At 46.2% G+C, this 7,396-nt stretch overlaps 1 pseudogene; it reads left to right on the top strand.

The window, feature by feature from the left end:
- Positions 1-4,959: 4,959 nt before the first annotated feature.
- Positions 4,960-5,139, top strand: LOC119437833 (U2 spliceosomal RNA; annotated as a pseudogene).
- Positions 5,140-7,396: the final 2,257 nt, after the last annotated feature.

Here is a 7,396-nt window from a genome sequence, read left to right as displayed (position 1 = left end):
TTCGACCTTTAATGCCCTATTATCTTTCTTCAAACCTCTTTATTTTTGGTCCATATTATTTAATGAAGTTTTTTTTTTAACTGGATTCACAGTTGCTGTGGTGTACATGGGAACGAATTGGCCGATGCCGAAGAGAAGAAGGCACTCGAAGAATCAGAGCCACTGCTTTCAATTCCTTTTAAAATAGCGGACGCCAACTGCCTTCTCTCGAGTATCATAGTACGAAAAGCGACAGACAGGCACTGGGACCATCCGGAAAATCGACACAGACGACTGCAGAGATTGGACCATAACATGAAATTAGGCTGCCACAAAACAGTCAGCGCAGCTGTGCCAGACGTCTGCACAGACTTAGGGTGGGGGTGGCGTTTACGCGTGGGTACGTGCACATAATGCGACGCACCGATTCTCCAGACTGTGAGCTGTGCCATGTGCATGGGACTTTAGCAAACGTGCTGTGTGACTGCCCTCAGTACGTGGAAGAGCGACAGAAGTTGAGTAAGGATCTTGTACCCCTCCTCAGCCCTCCGTTGTCGGAGGATCCTATTTTAGGCCCTTGACAAGACGTTAAATCTAGTTTTGAGGTCGGCCTTACACGACTTTTAAAAAAAGTAAGGGTCTGGCCTTTCAGGGTTTGAGTAGACCTAATGGCAAGTTATATGTTTTGTATTTCCCTTCTGTCTTCATCGTCCACCCATTACGCTCCTCTTTCTTTCCCTCTTACCCTTTCCCCAGCGCAGAGTAGCTGGCTAGAGAAATGTGCCTCAGGCCGACCTCGTTGCATTTTGTATCATTAAACTTTTCTCTCTCTCTTTTAAACTTTTTAAATTGTTTATTCATCTTTTCTAATTACTCAGTTACATACGGGCGTTTCCTTCCCGTTGTTTTCTCTCTCGCATACTACGCCTCATTTGGTTTTAGTATGCATTTATTTACACTAGAAGCTCATTAAACGGAACCTCAAGGGACCGTAGAAATATGTGTCAATTCAAATAAGTTACGTTTACTAAAAGATACGTGCAGAGGTGTAGGGAAAACAAGGGGACTTCGGGAATTGGCTATTCAAGACGATGAGTAACACGAGAACAAGGTGAGAGCAGGAGCCAACGTTTCGACAAGTGGACTTGTCTTTTGTCGCCTTGATATGTCGCCTTGAAAAAGACAAGTCCACTTGTCGAAACGTTGGCTCCTGCTCTCACCTTGTCCTCGTGTTACTCATCGTGCAGAGGTGTAGCACTATATATCTTGGGTTGTTTGTTCTCGGGTAAAACCCGATTTTACCCGACTTTTACTCCCCAAACATGTTACAGGAGAATCGGGTTAAATCCGATTTCTCCCCGCATTCCAAAACCACATACCAACCTATTTTTGTTTTTACTCTGCACGGAGCTTGCGGTGCACACGTGCTAGCTACCCTGCCTCGGGACAACGAAGTTAGATCCTGTTGGCTTAAGTGAACTCCAGTGACTTATAGTTCATTTCACAAGCTGCGTGCAGCGCTCTGGACGCTGCACGGCTCTCAACCAACCCCCCAACGAGCGCGCCTAACTCTGAGTTAGTAACTCACTGCGCCATTCTAAGGAGTTAAAACACGTTGGCAGGCTAGTTGGTTAGAATCCATGATAGAATGTGTAAGCGCGACTGAATGAAGACGTAGAAAGAAACAGACACACAGAGACAGCACTGGCTCTGTGTCTCTGTTTCTTTCTACACTGGCTCTGTGTGTATATTCTATTCCACGTATTCATTCAGTCGCGCTTACACATTCTATCATGGATTCTACGGAGACCGGCTGAAGAAAAGCGACAATAGGCGTTGGGGTGGAACCACCTCAGCACACCGTTTGATAACTATACCGACCTCTCTTCATTTCCGTGACCGATGACGTGGACTCGCTTCACGACGCGTTTAACCAGTACTTGCTAGAAACAAGCCCCACTAACACAGCTGTCGAACTCATTGAGTATTCGCATGACTCTACCGCTCGCTACCTCAGGCTCGCAAATGCTGCACTGACATTGTTGTGCCTAGCTAATGGAAGCTGTGATGTCGAGAGAACTTTCTTTCTGCTCAGATACGTTCAAGGATTGGACAGGTCTTGGATGGAGACCTGTAATTTTGCGCATGAAGTTTATAATGTACGTTAACAAGGATGTTCGTGAATAAAATGTTTCGTTTCCTAGAAGTTATCAATGCTGCTTACTGTGATTATTATTTATTTTTGCGATAACAGTTATATAGACACTCCAAGTGCATTTCTGCCGTCGCCGTGAGCTTCCGTATAAAGTCCAACGGCGATAAAATCGTCGCCGAGCGCCGTACGCTGTGTGAGCGAGTGAAAGCGTACGAGGGTAAGCCGGCTATCGCGACTCAATGTCGCGCACGCGACGGAGGAATGCAGGCCAGAATCACGCGGTCTTTCACGCGCGAGGCACGGGGTGAGGCGATGTAGAGGGAGAGGAAGGGGGTTCTGCTCCGTCGGCTGCTGCTCACAGCACGGCCACGTGGGTGCCCTATATCTTGAAAGCTATCTGCGATGTGGGCGAATTGCGCGCCCGCACGGGCCTCATCTTCAAAGGGATTTTCAATGGGGACAAAGTGCATACTGCACTTTCAACGTCTAGTTCGCGTTGAAGCGAGACGAGAGACAGTACGAAGATGAATTTGCCCGCTGCTGCTGGCGCGCTTTCTCACTCCGGCGTTTTCACAGCGAGTTTACGCGGTCGTCGAGCGAGATGTGTTCACGCTTACCTATGCGCGCGTGACACCGTGCTTGCCTATTTAGTTAGTGAGCGAATGTTTACAACTTTGTACGGCTCATTAAACTACTATCCTTGCTTCGTATAGCTCTCTACTAATTTGCTATCGCAATCGCACTTCGCCTTTCGGGCGAAACTGCGACATTTTTTTTAATTTCCAAGGAAACGCTGAACTTTGGAATACTTGTAGAAAACCCTGATGTCCCCCCTTAGGCCGAAGCAGATCCTTAGGACCATATTCACAAATGGAGCTTACCCGTAACTTATGACTTAAGTAGCCGGTCGATGCTTGACGCGTTTCATAGACAAGATCCCGGCATAGCCTCCCGGCATACCCTCACTTTATATATATATATATATATATATATATATATATAAAGTGAGGGTATGCCGGGATCTCGTAGTAACCCACTGTGCGAAACTGCACAGTATATATATATATATATATATATATATATATATATATTTTTCAAACTAAAGAGATGGAGAAAAATAAACACGGTATACATCATTATATGGCGTTCACCATAACCCACTGTGCAGTTTCGGCACGTTAAGCATCAGAATTTTTTTACAGCGAAGCTGTCTGTCGCTAGGATCCGGGATTTCATGGCGTCCGCACGGAAAGACTCTCCCCTAAAGCAGATCTCCCCTAAAAAAGTGAGAGTTAAAGAGCCAGCAACAAAAGCAAACACATATCGCCACTCGCGTCCGAGCTCCGTTTAAAGGGGCCCTGAACAAGCCCTCGAGCTTGGCGAAAGAACATATTCAGCGAAAGGCATATGCTGCTGTGAACATCTCAGCCAAGTTTTGCACTCGTGCGCGACGCCTGGGGCTCACAAGCGGAGCGCGAAGTCCCCTTTTCTCAAACGCTCTCGTATCAAAAGAAGCCATGTTCCTCACTCTCTCCTGTGTGCCTTATTTTGTCATAAAGCACATTCCCATAGACAGCTGCTATTGGTTGCTGCGGTCGGCTAGGCAGCGTAGATACCGCGGTCGCCGCGGGGTGCCGCCACGAGTCCACTGGCTAAGTGCACTGCGGCTCGCTGAGGATAACCGCGTTTGGCTTACGTTTAGCGCGTCGTAGGCACAAAAATCGGAAGTCGTGGATGAAATTTGAACTGCGCGCCACAGTTACAATTTAGAAGGCGGAGCTTCTGGGTACGCCCCACTATGACGTAGCCTTCTTAGTGCAAGGCATTGAAGAAGGAACGGGAGCACAATTGGAGGTCGTGTTTGATTGCCAATAACTCCGCTTCTGCTGAACGCATTGAAGTACTTTTTGCGGCAAGGTATTCCTGAAATAGCCTATTTTCACTTCAAGTGCACTTTTACATTTCAATAAAAAGTGGCTCAGGGCCCCTTTAACGGCCATCTGTGACCAAAACGATGTCTCTTTGTGAATGTATGACGCAGTGCGTGACGTAGTGTGCGCCTGATAAGGCGACCAAAGGCAAAGGGTTGGCGCCTCTCGGTGCAACCGCTCGAACGCGCTCGTGCCACTGCTCACGCGTTCGTCGTCGTCGTCTTCTTGCACAGATGGCTCCGTTGCCGCTCATCATTCCAGCGTGGACTTTCACTTCTCTTCTGTCGTCGTAATGGAGAGGCCGCGTTTACGAGGGTATAAGACATATTGCTTAAGGGGGTAAGTCCGTCTTACGTGACGGACAGATTTAATAACAGAGGTGATACGCGAATGTGTGTGCGTACTTATTGTCAAGATGACCACCGATCAGGATAATAAATATGTTCCTACCTTTGTTCAAAAACATTCAGTGCCATTCCACTCTGTGAAGGTAGATGACCAGCGAAGCTGTGTATTTGGTGATTGACCGTTGCTCCGGTGAAAGGTTCCAAGTTTGCGGGATGGGGGCCACATAGACGGTTCGCATTTCTTTCCGCCTCGCGGTCCTGGCCGGCAGCACGCTTACGCTTGGCGTCCGCGGCCCGCTCATCGTCGGTGGTCTCCTGCCATCGACGCCGCGACCATTCCCTTTTCTGTGCCCGCCGTCGTCCTTGGTAGGCACCCTGTTATTTTTCACACCGTACAACATGCGGCCTACCCATTTCACAGTCGGAGTAGAACTAAGGAAAGGAGCCTATACGTATAGCATGGCGTCAGGAGACAAAAGACACTCAGATTGGTAGCACTAGTTTGAATACGCGGCATGGCGTACACGTGTATGGTGCGAACATAGACATGGCCGACGCAGGTCAAAGTGTAGTATCTGTTCTTATCAGCTTAATATCTGATGCTGGTTGTATTTGGACCCAAGATATTAAACTTATTTTTGCAAGTTGGCGGAGTGCTTGAAGCCTGTTATATCTCCTACGCCGGTCCGCCCGGTATTGCACGATCTTCGGGATCGGCCCACGTTTTTGGTCTACGGACATCGACCCGCTGGAAACTAGCCATATACAGCTTCGCTGTAATTCTGTGTCACCTCTAGTGTCGTGCGCTGACCAGTTTCGCTGGTCATCCACCTTCACGGAGTGGCTCATGTCTTTTTTTCCTTAGTAATAATTTTCGCTTAAGTTTAATTGCAATTACAGAAAGTGCTAATAATTATCTACAGAAGCGAGACAAGGCGTAGCAAACGAGGGACGAAGCCCAGTTTCTATCTTGCTTACAGTCCGCATGAGAGATTTTAAAAAAAGAACGTGCTTCCGCATCGGCGAATTTATAAGCCACGAACACTCAATGTTCTGACATAATAGTAACGATTTCTCCTTAGGCAACTACGAATGCCGCTTAGTGTTCTAGGATAACTCCTGCAATTTGTCTATATCCATGGATATGAATGAAATTGCAAGTGTAATGTCTCAATTACGCTTTCGTTACGCGTACGAAATCTTGCTGAGTTGCGCAGCTTCTATAAAGTTTAGGCTTGGATGATCGATAAATTCTGTGTTTAGTGTTTTTTATAGTTTGCTATATCCAGCTAACATGTAGTGCAATTTTTTTGACCCTTTATATCACATTACACAGACTTGGTGACATTTTTTTACGAAATTGAATTGTATAGTCAATGCCTTGGGGGGCGGAGGCGAGGGGTGGACGCGTCGGTGTTTCAGGTCTCACTATTTGTACACGGGAAAACACTGCACCAAGAGCGTCAAAACTTTGCCCACCTGTTTGATTTTTTCGCCATGTCGACACAGCGGAGGCGGAGCAAAGAACAGTATTTTGAAGACATCTTCTTAGCTGAATTCAGACAGATTAGGCGTATCTGGGATCTAGGTGTCTTGTAACCACTTCTAGAATGAAATGGTCGGTTAGGCGACTTGTAGATGTCATGTGAACATTAAAATGGCAGTAAATGACGTCCCGTGATGCCGAGAATACATAGCAATAATCAGCAACTACGTATATAATATAAAAAAAATGAGCGTAAGTAGTCGTAAACGGGGTGGGATGTAAGTCTCTGTGTCGCTGTCGCCCTCTGCCGTGCCGCCGCCAGGTGCCATCGAACGTAACTGCCATACACTCCGCCAGATGGCTTGGAGTGCCCACAAAAAAAGAAGAAATTAGAAGGAAAATCTCTACGATAACACAAAGGGCAGTACTTTGCTATTTGAGGCTCGAGCCGGTTGCCTAATGACCGAAACATATCGGAGCAAATATGCGGAACTAGATGAGGTATGTATATGCTGCAGCGAAGATCCGGAGCGCATCCTAATGAAATGCGAAGGGATTCACCAAGTGAGAACAGTAGGTGAGTGAGTGAGTACGAACTATATTTAGGTCCTGTAGGTAACGTACACCTTCCAGAAACGCTTGAGTTTAAAGTGGACGGAAGCATCAACCGGTCAACAGTAGAGATAAGCAAGACACGTTTAATTAGAGTATTGACGGAAAAAAGCAGGGAAGAGATTGATACGACCTGATTTGATCTCTTACAGTCATAGGTAGCGGTACAAGGTAGATTCTGAAGAAAAAAAAAGATTAATGAAATGTATACAAGAATTCTAGATAAAAAAAAAACATGTATAGCATACCTGATCAATTCAAGCAAGCCTCTATTTGTCACCACCCTGTTTCAAAAGCAATGCCATTAAATCATCATCATCATCATCATCAAAATCAGGGAAGATGTTGAGATGACCGGATCCGTTACAGGCATAGGTATCATTACAAGGTAGATAAATAATTTTTGAGGAAGAGAGAACAGATTAAAGAGATGTATACAAAAATGCTAGATAAAAGACATGTATAGCATACCAGATTAATTCAAGGAAGCCTCTATTTGTCGTCACCCCGTTTCAAAGGGGATGCCATTAAAACATCATCATCATCGTCAAAAGCAGGGAAGAGGTTGAGATGACCGGATCCGTTACAGGCATAGGTATCATTACAAGGTAGAGAATGTTCGAAGAAGAGAAGCCAGATTAAGGAGATGTATACAAAAATGCTAGGATAAAAAGCATGCATTGCATACCTGATTAACTCGAGCAGTCTAGGTCACTTTTTGTCACCGCCCGGTTTCAAAGGAGATGTCAATAACTCACCATCATCATCATGATCGATAGGATATTCTGGAAGGAGAAGGCTTAGGCCACGATGTGTTTAGCCTTTTCGTGGTGATCCCGTGGGCGATGCCATGTTTGATCACGTGGTGACGCGTCCATTGCTTGCC

The sequence above is a fragment of the Dermacentor silvarum genome, chromosome 1 (genome assembly GCF_013339745.2).
Source record: "Dermacentor silvarum isolate Dsil-2018 chromosome 1, BIME_Dsil_1.4, whole genome shotgun sequence".
NCBI classification, from domain to species: Eukaryota; Metazoa; Arthropoda; class Arachnida; order Ixodida; family Ixodidae; genus Dermacentor; species Dermacentor silvarum.
This window is presented reverse-complemented; position numbering and strand designations above follow the sequence as displayed.